The sequence below is a fragment of the Eriocheir sinensis genome, chromosome 2 (assembly GCF_024679095.1).
Source record: "Eriocheir sinensis breed Jianghai 21 chromosome 2, ASM2467909v1, whole genome shotgun sequence".
Lineage (NCBI taxonomy): Eukaryota > Metazoa > Arthropoda > Malacostraca > Decapoda > Varunidae > Eriocheir > Eriocheir sinensis.
The window spans coordinates 6,850,442-6,870,232 of NC_066510.1; the positions used below are offsets into that span (position 1 = coordinate 6,850,442).

Here is a 19,791-nt window from a genome sequence, read left to right on the forward strand (position 1 = left end):
TATATATATATATATATATATATATATATATATATATATATATATATATATATATATATATATATATATATATATATATATATATATATATATATATATATATATATATATATATATATATATATATATATATATATATATATATATATATATATATATATATATATATATATATATATATATATATATATATATATATATATATATATATATATATATATATATATATATATATATATATATATATATATATATATATATATATATATATATATATATATATATATATATATATATATATATATATATATATATATATATATATATATATATACCCAAGTTATGGACTTGTTGCTGTAGTTAAATGGAAGGAAGAAGCCGTTGTAGGCATGATTATGGCTTCAAAGACTGGAGGACAGGAGTGTTTTCCAAAACCTCGTCAGAGAACTGTGCTGTGAAGACCGGGAGTCCTACAATTTTCATAGAGAGCAGGAAAAAAAATTATTTTGAACTGTGGTCCCAGAGCACGGGGTGTTCTCTCATTTTGTAAATCAAATAGTAAGCCAAAGCAGCTCTGCCGGTCCACTTTACAAGTCTCGATGGCATCTTCCACTACTCCTCACTCTTCAGCCACTGCCGTCGTCTGTTTGTTTATATGCATATACGCGGTTGCTCGTACCCACAACGGTTTTCCATCCGTACGGATGGAACTAATGGGCCACGGCCAATGTTACAACGCCCAGTGCGCCGTCAACTCTCCTCCGCACAGATACAGTAAAATTGAATTAAGTTTTCGTCTCCCTCAACAGATTTTAGACTGCTGTACAATAGACTCATTCAGAAAACAAATACACAATCGCTTGTCAACCCAACACATCAACACTAACAATTACACTTGATTCACTTCCCTCCCCTGCACACCCGGCTCCCCCGTTCCCCCAACAGCCAACACAAATATGCGTATTATGCACCTGTACGGGTGCCCATCGCATTATGCATCCAGATCCAGATCCATATTCACAAAGATTGGCAGCGTAATGCATAACAATGGTGGGTCATTGTCCGCCTGCATAGACATCGGCAACACCATGACACCGTGAGCCAGGCTAATCCGTCGAGTGACTTCCTGGTAAGACCCACCATTGTTATGCACTACGCTGCCAATCTTTGTGAAACCTTTGGTGACCTCGACATTCATCTTCACCATATTCATGAACAGACTGAACTGTGTATATGTCTGTTAATCGGTTAACTGTATCTGTTAAACAAGATTTACCCTTATTGTATCCACGCTGGCAGACTTCATGAGTTTGTGCTTCTCTAGATGGTAACGGATATATATATATATATATATATATATATATATATATATATATATATATATATATATATATATATATATATATATAATGGAACCTCGGTTCACGATTTAATTCGTACCAGAAGGCCGTTCGTCACCCGAAATGTTCCTAAACCGAAGCTATTTTCCACATAAGAATCAATGTAAAATGGATTACTCCGTTCCTGGACCCCAGAAGATTGCTCATTTAAACTTTTACAACAGTACTTTGTGCACAAGTTCATAACACAAAACCAATGGAAATCAATATATCTAACACAATAAAAGATAAATAGAATACTAAACAGATAAAATACAGACGAAAACTTAATTCAATTTTACTGTATCTGTGCGGAGGAGAGTTGACGGCGCACTGGGCGTTGTTACATTGGCCGTGGCCCATTAGTTCCATCCGTACGGATGGAAAACCGTTGTGGGTAAGAGCAACCGCGTATATGCATATAAACAAACAGACGACGGCAGTGGCTGAAGAGTGAGGAGTAGTGGAAGATGCCATACCAAGAGACTTGTTAAGTGGACCGGCAGAGCCTTAACTCTCGAGTATATTTTCGGACACGCGGGGCAAATTAAGTTCATAGCAATCTATCAATAGCACAATTGTACCTTAAGAAATCCTAAAGACCAGCAGTTTTTAACATAACGTAGAGTTATGATTCCTTTGATCTGTTGAACCAAATATATTAGTAGTTTAAGTGTGTTGGCAACTACCATTCAGAATCCCTAAACCCCCTACTAAACTTATAGACATGCCTTTTCTTGTTCCCTGATTTGTTTATCTTCATCTCTCTGCCGCTGCTCCTCCAGTTGCTGCTCTTGATCCTCAAGCCACATCAGCTGGAGATTTTCCTTCACTCTTTTCGTTGCAGTCTCCTGTTCCATCCTTTCCCTCTCTTTCTTCTCTTTCGTTTTTATCTCCACCATCATCTGTAAAACATACGCAAAGAAATTATTAGGGTAAAATATATTTGCAATAAATGAACCAGTTACTATTGCTTTTATTTCCTTGCATTATGTTTATCGCAGCAAAGGAATGGTGTTCGTTGAAACGAATATATATATATATATATATATATATATATATATATATATATATATATATATATATATATATATATATATATATATATATATATATATATATATATATATAAGTTTAATTGTGGTGAACAGAAGAAAAAAAGGCCAATTTCTTTATATGTGTAACGAATACAAAAGAAACTAGTATGAATACGGATATGGTCACGAAAATTAACAGGAAAACACATTTGCTCCTGAAGTTTTATTTTTTTCAAATAGTCAATAATTCATCTACAGCAGTGGTTCCCAATTTTTTTTGACATGATGCCCCCTATTGATTTCTAAGAAATCCTCACGCCCCCCCATCCTTTATATATATATATATATATATATATATATATATATATATATATATATATATATATATATATATATATAGATATAGATATAGATATAGGCGGTGGCTGAACTGGTAGCGTACTGGGCCCACATTCACCGCGTGATGGACGACGCGGGTTCAAATCCCAACGCTACCACCTCGGATTTTTCAGTCACCGCCGAGTGGCTTAAAACTACCCACATGCTGTCCTGAGGACCACTCATCAACCCGGACTCAAGAGGAAGCAGTCCAAGCGAATCAAGAACGAGTTCCGGGGGGCAGCATGAGCCAATGCAAGATGGCGCCACTATAAACACTCGCCTCCGCCAGAACGGGCTGGGCCGACCATCAGGCCCCACCGGGAAGAAGCCTTGGGCCGACCATCTGGCCCCACCGGGAAGATGCCTACCGGCGCAATAGGCAGCGACGTAAAAAAAAATAATAAAAAAATAATAATAATTATATATATATATATATATATATATATATATATATATATATATATATATATATATATATATATATATATTGAAACTCACGTGAGGATGATTCAAACAGTGTTACTCTTTCATGTGTGTGTGTGTGTGTGTGTGGGTGTATATATATATATATATATATATATATATATATATATATATATATATATATATATATATATATATATATATATATATATTTCTTGCAAAACTGCAATTTTTGGCAGACGGAATCACTCCCCCTTTGTATTCAGCTCACGACCCCCCACGGGGGCGTGTCCCTCAGTTTGGGAACCACTGATCTACAGGAATATGATTTAGTAAGGTACATACAATACAGGGAAGCAATACCGACTAGGTTATGAGTGGCTACAGCCACTGGACAGTAACACACCAGACACCCATCAACTGACCGGCCCCGGTGGTGTAAACATTTAATGATTTATAAGGTTGGATCTACTATATGGTTTCAGAGACTATGATATATCGTTCTTCGGAAAGAACCTTTTCTTTTAACAAAGCATCGGATAAGGACGACAATTTGGCAAAGCATGCATCATACCGTACCCTGTATTCGTCAATATGATTTATTAACAAGATGTAGATATTAAAGTATTTAGAAGAGACATGCAATGATTAATCCCAACAGATGAAAAGTACTTCCTCATGCGAGGCTAGCAAAAGTTGCTGTTTTTATTCTGTTAGAGAAAGCAACTCAAAAGCAAAAATAAATAATTATAAAAAGACCGCTAGCTATTGCTCCAATAAAGAAAGATGAAATGAGTGGGGAAAGGAGAGATCCACTCCAAATGGCGAGGTGTCGTGATACTCCCCCTCTTGAAAGAAGTCAAGACTAAGGCAGAAGGAAATACAAACGAAGGAGGGCTTTACTAGTGAAAGGGATGAAAGAATGAAGATTCTAGTTAACTCTTACGTAAGGGATTTGGACAGTAGCCCATAGGGATGAGTTAGAGTAGAAAGTCATGTACAGACTGACAGTGGGAAAGGCGGAGGCATGCAGTTAGCAAGTTCAGAAGCACAGTCAGCATGAAAATATTTGTAGAAGTTAGAAATCAATGAATCAATAAGTATGAGCATACGCCGGGGGGCGCGTCGCCTCACCCACCCTACGACGCCAAGCTCGGGGGTCCTTCCGGGCAGGTGTCCACGCACCCCTCTTAAATTCCGCCGCCATGTTGCCTCTTTTTCTATCTTCTATTGATATTTTCACGCTGACTGCTCTTCTGAACTTGCCAACTGCATGCCTCCCCTCCTCCTGCGGCCTCGCTGCACACGACTTTCTACTCAAGCTCATCCCTTTGCTGTCCAAATCCCTGAAGAAAGAGTTAACCAGCATCTTCACTCTTTCATCCCTCACGCTGGTAAACTCAGGAACAATGGAACGATCTTCCTTCATCTGTATTTCCTCCTGCCTACGACTCGAACTCTTTCAAGAGGAGAGTATCAGGACACCTCTCCTCCCGAAACTGACCTATCTTTCAGCCTCTCCTCTGAACTCTTATTTTTATAGGAGCAGTGATTAGCGTGCTTTTTTTATATTATTGTTTCTTTTTTTTTTTTTTTGCCCTTGAGCTGTTTCCTTTGCTGTAAAACAAATATCTTTGCATGATCTATCGACATGCTCAATCCAAGAACTCTGTGGGTGCTCCTTTGGCCCCCTCCATTCACGATTGTCTCTTACAGAAACAACCCGATGAGCAGGGCAAGCTTCTTGGTAGCGTGTCACATGCCCTTAGAGCCGGAGTTAACGTTGACGGACTATACGGGTAACATATGTCTAATCACTCTCATGGAGAAGTCGCTGGTTTGACACAAAGTCATTCCAGCGATATCCCGTGATTCTGTGTTGACACTCCAAGTTCCTATTAAGTGCCCATGTCTCACAGCCATAGAATAAGACATGGAGCGCAAGTGACTTCTACACAGGTGTCGATAACGTCATATATTCGTGCTGACTGAGTTCATAATACCCTGGGCCGAGCCAATCCTCCGTAATACTTCCTGTCGAGACCCAACATTTTTCTGAGGTATACTACAAAGGTGTTTAAAAAATTTCAAGATCTCAATGTGTGTTTCATCTAGCAAGCCTCCACACACCTGTATCTTGATCTCGGACCAGGAGACCTGAAGTACCAGAGGTTTCACCTCCTCGTGCAGTGCCTCAAAAACCATCACCAGAACCTCCAGTGACTCTGCAAGAATTACTGTATCATCGGCAAAAACATGGTCAGTGACCCGGGTTGTGCCGACAGATGCTCCACAATGACTCTGCCACAACTCTGCCTAGTACCCAGTCCATACAAGTGTTGAAAAATGATGGGGCAAAGGCACAGCCTTACCTCACTACCGCGTTCACGGGAAAAAAGCTGGACAATCCCCAACACACTTCACAGCACCCTTAGTCCCAGAATACAGGCCAGTCAGCAAACCATTAGTCCTTGCAAGTATCCCACGTAGTCTCAAGAGATACCAGAGTGCCTCGCGATGCACTGAATCAAACGCCCTCTTGAGATAGACATATGCTGCAAACATCCCCTGTCGAAACTCACGTCGGAGCTACATCACCACCGAAGCTCTTGGATACAATCAGTTGTCCATTTACCAGGCATATATTCCGACTGCTCAGGTCTTTGCAACTTCAGCAGCTGTCTGCGAATCCGCATCATCAATAGGTGGGCAAGCACTTTCCCTGACACACTGAGCAGAGTAATACCACGAGAGTTCTTGTAGTCTTGACAGACCCCTTCCCCTTTCTAGATAGGGACGACCAACCCCTTCTTCCATTCAGAAGGAACGGTCCCAGACTGCCATACGGCAGTGAAAACTGCATGCAACCCGCGGATCATGGCTTCACCTTCAGCTTTGAGCTGAGCGTACTGATGCTTCAGACACCAGGTGCCTTTTCAACCCTTAGCTTTTCCACAACTTCTCTGACCTCGTCAAAAGAAGGTGGGCTTTCGTCGATGGGTGGATCAGCATCCTCCACCTGCAACCCAGCAACTGAAAGCTGCCCACTTGGAGGGTCCACCGTGTGCAACTACTGAAAGTACTCAACCCAACGAGCCCTCTGCCACTCCATGTCCAACATGAGGCAATCATCTGCTGTTCGTGCTCACTTGAGAGAGAGGCTCGGAACGGAGCTTCTTGAGGGCTAGGTAAGCAGGTCGGAGGTCATTCACAATTAAATGGCCCTCGACTTCCTCAGGGAGACCCATGGCATACCTCTCCTTTTCTCTCCTCAGGAGAGCCCTAGTCCTACGCGACAGTGCCCGATATTGGTCCTGACTCCCAACAAGCCTGGCAGCGCGACTCTACTTAATATTCCCCAGCGTCTCCGCCGAGGCAAATCCACTCCTAGATCTCGGGCGCTCTCCAATGCACTCCTTTGTAGCTTGAAGAGTTTCACTTTTTAAGACATTCCGCCAGTGGCGTAACAGACTGACTGGAGGCCCCTGGACAAACTTTTGTTCGTGAAATTTTGCCGGAGGCGGCCGGTAGGGAAGCAGCGCCATGACCCGCGGGCTGGTAGTCGGCAGTAAAAATAAATAAATAAATAAAAAATAACAGCTCACAATTTTCAATAGCAAAGCAGTCTCATGGAAAACTGGTCAAACCTGTAGTATGTGCATAGTTCTTTGGTAGTTAGTTTATTATTATTATTAGGTATTATTACTATTATTATCATCGTTATAGCAAATTAATATTATTTCAGCCTATTATATTAAAATTAACATAGGTAACCTATTATATTATTAAAATTACTATATCCTATTATTTCATTAATATATCCAAATGTTATATTTTATCTAGGTTGCCTATTATATTAATATTATTTTAGCTAATCATATTAGCATTATTATTATAGCCTATTGTAATATTATTACTGTGTTCAGATAACTGGGAGCTATACCTATTCGGGATGAAGTAATGAAGGAAACCGGCAACAGTAACTATTTATTATCATATTTTTAGTTGTCAACAATGTAATATTCATGCAATAAATGATCAAAATCGACTACGTCAGTCAATCATGACGCAGTCGGTGTAAACGGAGAAACATAGGTATACTTACAGACACAGCACCTCGTAGGTGGCACCTGGTGGTGTAACTTTTGGCGTCGTGCATCACAACGCCAGCTGATCAGTTTCCCACATGGACAACGGTCACTTAATATATTTATCGTGCGTATTCAAGTTTTCAAGTCACGGATCCGCAGAGGGCTGCAGTTGGGCGGTATAGTATGCGGGGGTTGTGCGGGGGGCTCAGGAGGTTGAGAAGGGATTAGGATTTGGGTTAGGACTTAGGATTAGGGTGAGGATTGGGTACAATCTCCATATCTTTTAAACATGCAGCCCTTGCATTATACGGTTTATACCACAACACAAATCCAACAAGTCCATTATAATCACTATTCAGCACAAAAGTTGTTAAAATAGCAGGATCCTGGCACGCATCATACCACTCAATACAGAAACACCACTGCAAAACTCATCGCATTTTGTATGTGACAATGACTGGGGTTTTGTCACTTTCTGACCGACAATGATCACTCGTCATTATACAACATGCTGAATGCTGATAAAACACAACACAATGTTGTTGCTCGTATTCACTACAAAATCAGTTAGTCGGATTCTTACCCATCAACACATAAGTTATTAAAATACAGAACCCACCATGAACCATGCCACGCACCGAGCGGCCATCAGCCAGCCATGTTTCTCATTTCAAAGATCAAGTCAACACTGCAAAACTCATCACAAATCATGTCTGAGGCAACGACCGGGTTTTATCACTGTCTGACATGCTGATATACACAACACAACTTTGTCACTGATATTTCACTCTGAAAACCGCGAAAAATACAGATCCCACACAGTGACAGTACCATTCACACACGCGGGAGAGGGGAACTGGTAATGAGTTCTGATTCCAGTGTTGCCACTGTTGTTTGTTGCAGTGTTGACACATTACTTATTGTATTTTAGCTAAAATGAAAATATTACGAAGGGAAAAGCAGTAAATTTAGGGAAAGTAAAAAGATATTTTCACATTATTTTTGTTGGTTTTATTTCTTTTACTAATTTATTTATTTTTTAATCATTGCTTCATCGGGGGCCCCCTGAATACCCAGGGCCTGAGGCTGCAGCCTCCATGTAAATCCGCCACTCTCTCTCTCTCTCTCTCTCTCTCTCTCTCTCTCTCTCTCTCTCTCTCTCTCTCTCTCTCTCTCTCTCTCTCTCTCTCTCTCTCAGGACCTTCGAGGCCCTTGCATGGACCTCCGAGGCCCCTGGGCCTCCGAGGCCCTTGGACTTTGTCCATCCATGGGTGTTACGCCACTGCATTCCACAGTTCTACAGGGTTCTTAAGGGTGCCAGGCACATTGAACTGATTTGAGACAGCCAATGCATACTCCAGAGCATATGCCAGGTCTTTCAGTCTCCCGAGATGAAACGCAGTATTGTTGCATCTCGAGATTCTTCTTGACCTGACATGAAACTTGAGTGTTGCAACAACAAGCCTATGATCAGTTCTAAAGAACTCAGCACCCCGGAAAACCCTGCAGTTCTGAAGGATCCTCCAACAAATACTTACGAGGGTGTGGTAAATCTCCTTAGCTACCCCTCCTGCAAGTCCAGTGATGTAGCTCTGGTCTCTGGTACCAAGAACCTGCAATGCCCAACTTCCTGGATCTTGCAAAATTCAGGAGAGATCTGCTGGTGTCCCTAATACCAGAAGCATGGGGACCATCACATAGCTCACAGCCCTGTCAGTGCCAGTAGCAGCACTGAGATCACTCAAGACAATGAGTGTGTCCCGAAGTGGGCACTGGTTTAATACGGAGCCGAGTTTGGCGTAGAAAGCCTCCTTCTCTTCAGACTCACACACCCCTCGGTAGAAGCGTACACTACAGCAAGAGACATGAAGCCCAGAGTGTGTTTTAGTTTCGCTCACAATATACGCTCATCAACCGGAGTAACCGCAATCACAAATGGCTGCAGCTGGCTGCAAATGCCTATAGCTACTTTAAGGCGGGCACCAATGCTCATGCCTGACAAGTAGTAGGTGCACCAATCACTACTGGTCTCGCCACTGCCAGGCCTCCTCCATCAGAAAGTCCCAATATGTCCACCCTCAGCATTCTGAGTTCATCTGATAGGTAGGGCAGTCGGTGATCCTTCGAGAGGCTCCAGAAGTTCCAAGAGCCCAGAAAGAGAGGCAACATTGTGAAGGAATTTAAAGGACTGTCAGTAAGAGGAGGAGAGTTGATGAAGCGAAGAACCCGTGACTCTACGAAGGCTGTGGATCACCCACACACATGAGAAGCATACTTCATACGAAGGCGGATATGGCGCTTGTAAATGGACAGCATTTGGGAGAAGGAATTTAATTTAGTAAGAAATGAGATATGGGGTTTTCATTTGAGATTTTTTTGTTAATTAAGGATAGACCGAGAATATTTAATGTAGAAGAAGAGGACTTCTGAGTGTTATCGAAGAATAGGGGATAGGTGTTTGAAAGATTGTGTCAAGATGGCACGTGAAGAAATTGAGTCTCTGAGGTATTAAGGGACACCAAGTTCTTCCTACCCTCTTCATAAATTATAGCAAAGTCTGAGGTTAGGCGTTCTGCAGCTTCCACCCCGGAGTCATGTAATTTCTATACCACCCTGGCAGTCCACAAGAAAAGAGGGTGGGTGAGTTCGGAGCAGAGGTGCTCTCTTACCCTGACCACACCTGTTAAATGTACTGTATTCGTATAAATGAATGTTTAAAATTCATTCTCCTACGCCCCAGTCCACTACGAAGCCTTACAAGGAGAGGCTTGTCATTGAGCTTATAAGTCCAACAGCCCCAGGGGTAGCAGAGGAGTATACGGAGCCGCCACCTGTGGCCGTTTGGTTCGTGGTGATGCAGACTAGCCGATTGACCTCTCCGAGCCAGGGTGGGCCGTCCGTCTTAGTGAGAATAAGGGAGGCAGCACACGACTACTGCATCGCTCAACCTTCCAGCCTTACAGGGACGCCACAGATGGCAAACATGCGGGAGGACTAATGTTAACGTCGTACCAACCCGCTCTCAGGGTTAGGCACGTCCAATGGTGAGATGAAATATTAAGAATTAAGAATTATAATTAACCAAGGCCAAAATACTTTTTTAATTATAGATCAAATCTTACCATGTCAAGTGGATCGAGTTAAAGAAAATCTTACCCTGACGTCCTGCAGCTTATTGTTCTTCAGTACTTCTTCTTTTCGTATCTCGGCTTGCCTCCTCACCCACTTTGCTTCTTCCTCTTCTTTTCTTTTTTTTTCTTCTTTCTTTTTTTGTTCCTTGTCCATTTCCATTTTGTATTTGTCTGCTTCTTTTGTTAATCGATCTGCCTCCTGCATTAAACCATAAAAAGCTTTATTAGTACGTATGAAAATATACGGAGCGAATATATCTATAATAGGCATGTTCGTATTTTGTCTTAACAGGGAGCTGTTCATGTTCTTTTTTTTTTTTTACTTAAAGAACGAAAACTAAGGACGAGAAATTCTAATGAAATTGAAAAGAAATACAGATAGAAATGGTAAGACTATGAAAAAAAAAAATTCTTATTAGGATGAGCAATAGCAAAAATAACGTTTCAGTGAAAGATATGGAGTGAAAAAAAAAAACTAATTACTTTAAGGGAGTCAATCCCTGCATTTTACTCTCAAAGGATTAAGTTTTCTGATATTTGTTTCAACGAAGTAATGAAGCATGTAGAATTTCATAATATATTCCGGCGACCAAAAATATGGGCTCTACCACACAAATATCTGAAAGTCCGCTAGTCTACCATGACACAGCTATTTAACGACGATGACACCCCTGCAGCATCAAAAAATTTCTTGAGCATATAGTCGGCAATTGCGTTTTAGCCGAAAAAAAAAAATAAACAGGAATTTTTTTCACCATTTCCTCATTTGTCTCGTGTGTCCATCCTGGCTGTGTCAATGAACCAAACCCCAAGAAACAGGTAACCTGACAGAATAGCTCACGCTCAACCCATCCACTCTCATATTTTGTTTGTCCTTCTCCTCATTGTTAAATAACAATAACCATCGTTTTCTTCTCATTAATATTTATTAATCCTTCCATAGTCATTAAAACAGTACCGCAACACAATGTTCATCTTCATCTCACACAATTCCCTACTTTTGATCATTATCACATTCTCATCTACACGTATAAGCAACATATAAGCTTCCCCAAAAATCAATATACTGCGATTTAATTTTAAAATGTTTACCCCGAAGATCATAAGATACAGAACAGACCCTAAGCCGATGTTGACGGTACATAAGTATATATGACGAATATCTTTACCCCTGACTACAAACGTGAGTCGTTCACAAGATGCAGAGCTGTCACTGTCTCGGAATAGAGACTGGAAGGTGGAGTTGCACGCCTCCCGACCATAGAGTTTGTATAAGCGACGGCACTCAGGTGCAGGCACATCGACACGTATAGAGGGAGTGATCGTTGACTGTTTACCTTCGGAACAGGTATCCAATGCTCAGGATTGTGAGCATCAATTATTTCTTGAATGATAATGTTCAAATACGAGAACTATATAACTATGTTTTTGATGTATTGAGCACTTTTATATATAATGCATGGCCTGGGGGGGTTCCCGTTTGCATGAGATGTACCCAAGTTACTCTGTTGTGTTTTATAGCAGACACCTTGAATTATCAGAAAAATCAGGGTAGACTTTCTGAAACCTGGCAGCAAGTGAGAAATTTAGGCTCAATTTCACTATATCGGGTGAATTTTTGACCCGTAAATTCGGGGCTGTTGAACGTTAAATACCCATATCTCCCTGAAGATTTAACTTATAGAGATCATTTACCACTCCAAATGTTCCTTTTAATGAGCTCTTTCCAATGCTATATATAATATTTACCTTCATCGTAATATTAGGTCATAAATTACCTAAATCTTACCAGAAATAGAGAAAACATAATAAATTACCTTCCTCAGGAAAAACTGTCAGAATCATACAATACTAAAGAAAACATAGTTTATATTGACAATAAGCAACACAGCAACACTGTACTAATAAAATTATAGGCAATTTATGACATTCCATACATTTAGGAGCTTACAGTAACTTTTGATAGAAACTCTATTTTCAAAATGCCACTATGGCCATTACTATCAAGGTGACTCTTTATCATTGTATCAAGATTGATATTTGATGATTATTTACTTTGGAAAAGTTACCTAGCAAATAAAATATTAGAAAGATTCTGGATTGTACAAGTTCCTTATATACTTATTGATTTTTTTTTAAATTCTGACAATAGCAAATGAATTTTATTAACCTTTGAAGTAATTTCAGTAATAGCATTGAAAACGTACCATGAGTGGCAAATCAAGAAAATGCAATAATTAAATTAAACTAATTCCAAGATTCATGATAACCATTTTAACGAAATTAATCCATTTAATGTCTCAGTAGGGATGCCAGAGAACTTTTTAGGTAATTCATCACATACATAAGTTATAGGGCATACAGTATTATTGCGAGTTTCTTCCTCCATTGTTAGAAGTCTAAAATGACCTTTTGTAAAAACTTAGTTTACATTCTTTTATGCCAAAAGATCATTTAAAAATAAGTGTATAATTAATTATTTAAATACAAGTATATAATTCCTATTTTCGTTTAATTTCTAATGTTTACTAAACTTTATGGCCAAATCTTCTGATAAGTTTGAACTTACAGTCAGATTTAAACAAGTTGTAATGGAGAAAGGACAGTAATTGTCTCTCATTATCGTGCTTCTTATAAATTCCTCATCGCATACCCAAGGATTGTATCAGATTACATCACTTACAACCATGCCACTACGACATTTACAAAAAGTGTTGCAAGGAACATTTTTGCTGCGACACAAGCAGTGGTATGTTCCACACTTTGTGCAATTGCACATCACAGTAAATTATTGCTGATTGTGTCGCAGCAATAATGTTCCTTGCTACACTTTTTGTAAATGTCGTAGTGGCATGGTTGTAAGTGATGTAATCTTTTCAATCCTTGGGTATGCGATGAGGAATTTATTAGAAGCACGATAATGAGAGACAATAGGCGCACCTAACATTACCAAATGTGGGGTACAAACTTGGCGGAGGGACTGTTTTTTGGGCGCCATTAAAGGTAATGGCTAAAGAGTAGCTTAGCCGGATATTTTGTTTTTATTTATTAATGATCTACGAGAAATCCTACAGTTAAATCAAAGTATGTGCTTATCTTTGTATTCATTCATACACACACTGGTAACATTTCTGTGGAGTCTGATTCACTTATTAGAGTGAAATTCTATTGTGATAAACAGTCACTAATTCGTGTCACTAGTAAAAATGAAACTAGTAATTTAAGATTTGCCACCATGAAATATACACAAATAGATAAATATGTCAGCTCACGAAGTCACAATAAGTGACATCACCTGCTTTGGGCAGTAAAAGTATGATATTTTAGGTATCTGATACCCGCAATATGGCAGGCTGCTGCTGCCTCGGCCACAGATTATTGCCAGATTGTCATACTCAGCCGCTTATATTTCCCGGCTTCCTGCCTCAGAACTGTCTTCTGGGCTCCATAAACGAAACTCGTTTATAGTTATCGTTAAAAAGTAAGATCCTGATGTTTCTTGGCAATGGTTAGGCGTCAAAAACCGGTAAATACTATGCTCTGAGTACGACAATCTGGCAACAGTAGCTATACGTATTTTCATATTATTGTTCTGTTGTTTATTGAATGTTGTGTTCAAGAAAAAGAATACTCATAATTTTAGTTAGTTTTTGGTTAAAAGGATTCTTTACGAAATACAAGTATAACATTACCTTCTTTAGCTTAGGAAACGTCCTGAATCCTGGATCGGCTATGGTATTGTTAGGTGCGCCTATTACTGTCCAAGGTAGAAAAATCATTTTTATTGCAAAAATAAATTTATTACATAAAGTTATTTTCTGTTTATGTGAGCTACGTTCTCCTGTCAATAAATTAACTAATTAAATCTCTCTCTCTCTCTCTCTCTCTCTCTCTCTCTCTCTCTCTCGGGCGCGCGCCGAGCCCGCTGTTTTCTTATGTTTTAACTGACCTTTCTTTTTTCGTTGAACTTAAGTTTTCGAAAAATGTGCTGCTCTTCAATTTGCTTATTGAGAGCTTGACCTGCCAAGAGGTTGGCCTCACGCTTCATCCTCTCCCTTTCTTCTTCTTTCTTCAAACCACTCATTCGTGCTGCTTCCATTATCTGCACCTGCCGTTCATCCTCCTCTCTCTCAAGTTGTCTGTACAAATGAAAAAAAAAATATATATATATATATATATATATATATATATATATATATATATATATATATATATATATATATATATATATATTGAAAGAAACATCTGAGCAGATAAAATTCTCAAAATTCATAAATGATAATTAGTGCACTTGCCTGATATGCCTCTTCTCTAAAATCTGCGCTTCCCGTATGGCGTGACATTTTGCAGCCAGAACTAGTTTTCGCATTGCTTTTACCTCCTCTTCGGATTATAGATTTTCACGCTGAAAAGGTTTAATCTCCGAACTTTCTCCATTTCTTCTAGATGAATCCTGAAAAGAACATTATATATATATATATATATATATATATATATATATATATATATATATATATATATATATATATATATATATATATATATATATATATATATATATATATATATATATATATATATATATATATATATATATATATGAAAATTTTAATTATATAGTGACTCAGTAAAGATACCACTCACCCACAAACAGCAAGGAGGCTATATATTATAGTCTCCTTGACACACACACACACACACACACACAGTGGCCTAGGGTGACCACCTGTCCCTTAAAATACGGAATCGCTCCGTATTGAAGAGTGAAATGTTGCGTTCCGTTTTGAACCAATACGGAACTCCATTTGTTCCGTATTTGGCTGTATGAATAGTCAAGCAAATGAAATCATTAATTCAAAATCATCGTGACCAAATATTGAGTCAAATATATAACCAGTTCACAAAAATACGAGTTTGTTAGGCGTTGTCGTGAGATACGTGAACATTACGTGTCGTATCGTCTCTCTCTCTCTCCTTCCGCCTCCACCAACGGCTGTCAGCCTAGAAAGGAGAGGGGCGGAGAACTTTGCTGCTGTGCCGGGTTTCAGCTCTGCCAGGCGGTACTGAGCAATGGCTTCCTCTTCAGGTTCTCTCTCCACCCCCCCTCCAAAGGTGAAGAAGCAGAAGCGACTCCAGATCATATATCGACATAAATGGGAAACTGACTTCATGGCTCAGCAGTACTGATGACACTTTTAAAGCAAACTGTGAATCACTGCTCCAACTTCAGCTACTGCGTCCCGTATTTTTCTGAGATGGAGGTGGCAACCATAACACACACACACACACACACACACACATATATATATATATATATATATATATATATATATATATATATATATATATATATATATATATATATATATATATATATATATATCAATTTCTGCAACATTCGCGGTCTTCGTTCTAATTTTCATTCTGTGGAACATCATCTCTCCTTCTCTAAACCTCACCTTCTCTTCCTTACCGAAACACAGGTTTCTGAGGCTACTGACAGCAATCTCTACTCTGTTCCCTCCTACTATCTCTATCCTAAATTTCAATCCAAAGCTGGATGTTGCGCCTACGTGCGCAACGACATCACTTTCTCTCGTGCCCACAACCTTGACTCTTCTGAATTTTCTACCTTCTGGCTAAGACTTCATTGTCATTCTATTACTAGATACATCCGTTTTCTCTAATTGAAAATTTAGTTGGGAGTTAGGTTATAATAATAATGAATATTTATGATGTAATGACAAACATTTAGCGGCACATATTAATTTTTTCGTCTACATATATAAAAAAAGGACTCCACTGATGATTTTTTTCATAAATTAAACACCATGAATTATTTCATGAATTAATTCGCTCTTAAAGGGTTAATAATGTTAATATTGTTTTATACAGTTTCTTTTCTTCATTTTACCATTTTTTGAGTACAGTAGTCCAGTTGGATATCGGCAGCTACATCTCATATTACACGTTTAGATCGTTCTTTTAACTTCATATCCCCGTCTACTTTTTACGAATTTTGTGCTCGCTAAGTATGAGGCTCTGAGCGATGGGTATCAAAACTGAACGAAAATGTACCTGGGGGGTGGATAAATGTGCTCAGAGTCTGGGTAAGTTTCAACAAAGAACAGACAACTCCGCTGAAGCGTACAGCATACATTAGTTTTAAAACAATGGCAGTTAATGATGTGTTTGAAATTTTAATGAGACACATAATCCGCCATTACATTATATTTTCTCCTTATGCACCCCTAGTGATCAGCTCACGCACCCCCAGGGGTGCGCGCACCACACTTTGGGAACCGCTGCCCTAGAGGGTCTGCCCAAGACAAGTCCGTGCGACAAGAATGTCCACGTAAACCTGGGAACTCCCCAGTCTCCCAAATAGAAGTTATGCCTGGTATATTTGAGCCTGTTTCATTTGATCAATATATAGTAGTCAAGTCTGTGAATAGCTGCTTGATAAACGACCTCGACCTTTTTAAAGTACACCGTTCTCTGGTCAAGGCTTGCGGCCGTGAGCCCAAGATCATGCCACAATTTAAAGGCACGGGAGCTTGCTGGTTGAAGTATCGTCACCTGAAGAGAGCTCAAACCTCCGCGCCCTTACTTCTGTTCCGGGTGCGTCAGTGTCCCGCTCTCCACATGTCACCATGAACAAATCTCGGGGTGTTATCTTTTCACTGGACCTTCTCCGCTACTCAGAAGAAAGGTTGGTAAACGAACTCATAAACTACGATGTGACCTCAGTGCGACGAGTGCAACGAAGAGTAGACGGAATACTCACACCTACACCAACCCTGTTCATTACCTTCAACCGTTTAGTACTGCCCAAGACTGTCAAGCTGGCGTGGCTTAATCTGAACGTGAAGCCTTATGTCCCCAACCCAAGAAGATGCTTCCACTGTCAAGCACATGGTCACGTCACCCAGACCTGTCGTCGCTTGATAAATGGACTTGCGATAGTATGTGTGTCTTGTGGCTTGGATAACCACGGTGACGACTGCCCTGGCCCTGTACGGTGTTACCACTGGGGTGAGCCTCACCCAGCTTCATAAAAAAAAATGTGAGCGCTTCCGGTTTGAAAAAAATAAGTACTTCATATACACAACCAGGAGAGGGTGTCCTTTGGTGAGGCGAAACAACTTGCCCTCACCAAAATGTCCAGCCTCGGAATGATATGCCGCTGCCTTTAATGGCTATGCCAATCGCCGTTCTAACATCACAAAGTCTGTTTCTCCTACAACCTCAGTTTCGCCTGAAAAGGCTGCCTTATCCCCCCAGACGCCTCCTGATGGCTGCAGTGTGCCCCAACAGCAGAAGCGCACGCGCAGTGAGGAGTCCCTTGAGGACGGTCTTCCTGCAAAAGTGCCTTCTCCAACGCCCGCTGCTGGGTCGCTTGGAGAATCCCGGGTGCCGGCTGCGGCCACCACCTCTGCACCAGTGGCCCCGGATGATCCTCAGCCGGTGACCGCTGCTGCCCAAGGTCACGGTGCGGCCCTGCCGGCGCCTTTGTCCCCCGCCTCAGCACAGTCTGTGCCGGAGACTCCACCCGTGTCCCCCTCCCCTGCCGCTTCGTCGGGGTGTCGGAAGGTTTTTTTTTTTGGGGGGGGGGTGAGAAAGCCACCGGCAGGAGCAGTAGGCCGGGGAAAACAAGACCTTCCCAGGCCGGACGCATCGGCTATTGGGCCGAAAAGGAAAATAATAGCGATGGGGTCAACCCTCCAGTGACGGACCATCGTGAAGACAGGGACGTCCCTCTCCCGGGGCGCCCTGAATAAACAAAAATAAAATATTCAAGATCATACAGTGGAACTGCCGCGGGTTGCGAGAAAGCTGGGAAGAACTCCATGTACTATTAAAAGACTCCCAGCCGCAGTGCCTATGGCCCGCTTCACACGAGCGTTTTTTTCCCGCGCGGTTTAGAAATCAATGAAGTTCAATGAAGCCCTTCACGCGCAGCTTATTCCCGTGCGGTAATGATTTACCGGCCGCGTGCCCTGCCAACCCGCGTGGCGCCAGGCGGTTTAGAATACTCTAGAAGTTATGGAGCCCTTCAGAAGGGAGGTTTTTCCCCGAACGGCAATCGTGGTTAATCTGCAGCAGAGGTTCAATTTGCTCACACGTTCTTCAAATATAGAAGAAAACATGCGGAAATAATTGAAAAACTTTTCTTCATAAGCTTTCAGGTCAGAAATTATAATGTGTAGAATGCTCCTTGAAGGAGCCTATAGCCGTTTATTGGGTGGGTCCACCATTTACGTAGTCTCTTCTTTTTTAACACTGTGTTTATTATATACACATAAATCACTCTTTCCTTTACGTCCTCCATCTCGAGCAACCGACAAACTGACAAGTATTCTATACACTGCTGCAGACGAACCGCGCGGGAAAAAAAAACGCTCCTGTCAAGACATGCCTCTTAGACACCCACCCGCGCGGCCATACTACCGCGCGGGAATAATCCTCTCGTGTGAAGGCGGCCTATGTCTCCAAGAGACACTGTTAAGAGCATACGCTCATCCTCCCCCACGCAATTACAGTGCCATATACTCGTCATCAGACCCCACACAAGCTCCTTCAGGAGGCACCCATCTTCATTTCCAGTAACGTGGCACATTCTCCGTTCTCCACTGCAGGATGCTGCTGCCCAAATCCATACCACACGCACCTACATTCTGTGTTCTTCGTGTCTCCCACCCAGCACACCAGTCAATCAGCAAGACCTCCTGACACTGGTACGCCAGTTGCCCTCACCCTTCTTAGTAGTTGGGGATTTAAACAGCCGGCAGGGAGGATTACATCAACAACCCAAGAGGAGCCACTGTCGCATCTATAATCGAATACCTAAACCTCTGCATACTGCATACCGGCCATCTAACACACTACCATAAGCAAACTCACACTCAGTCAGTTATTGACCTCTCATTCAGTTCCCCCGATGTTTATCTGGACTTCAGGTGGGAAATATCAGAGGATTGAGACAACCGAGGATGCAGTTACCTTTTTTACGGCACATATTCACCGGGCGGGAGAACTTACAATCCCACAGTCAACGGGAAATACACTACGTCATCCTGTGCCATGGTGGTCTGACGAGTGCTATAGTCTGTTCAGAGCATGAAGTCGGTCCAAGGTGTGGCAGATTCCTGAATTCCCATGGGTGCGGCCTGCCAGTTCGACCGCCAATTATCAGATTAGCATCGTCTCCCTACCTCCCCACCCACAACCCACCTGTTTATCTCTCTCTCTCTCCCTCTCTCTCCCTCTCTACCCGGGGGAGGGACATAAGGGGACACGCCGACCACCACCACCACTACCACCACCACCACCACCACCACCAAAACGT

At 41.1% G+C, this 19,791-nt stretch overlaps 2 long non-coding RNA genes across 2 annotated transcripts in view; both read right to left on the reverse strand.

Annotated features, from left to right (window-relative positions):
- Positions 1-1,921: 1,921 nt before the first annotated feature.
- On the reverse strand, positions 1,922-14,572 carry LOC126998936 (uncharacterized). The gene is made up of 3 exons (XR_007753075.1): positions 14,392-14,572; positions 10,468-10,641; positions 1,922-2,284 (listed from the first exon to the last, which is right to left on the reverse strand). It is a non-coding gene; the product is annotated as an uncharacterized LOC126998936 (long non-coding RNA).
- A 171-nt stretch (positions 14,573-14,743) lies between these two features.
- Positions 14,744-19,791, reverse strand: part of LOC126998935 (uncharacterized) — a 58,114-nt gene continuing 53,066 nt past the window's right edge. Inside the window, exon 5 of the long non-coding RNA XR_007753073.1 lies at positions 14,744-14,895. This is a non-coding gene — a long non-coding RNA (uncharacterized LOC126998935). The remainder of the gene's footprint in view (positions 14,896-19,791) is intronic.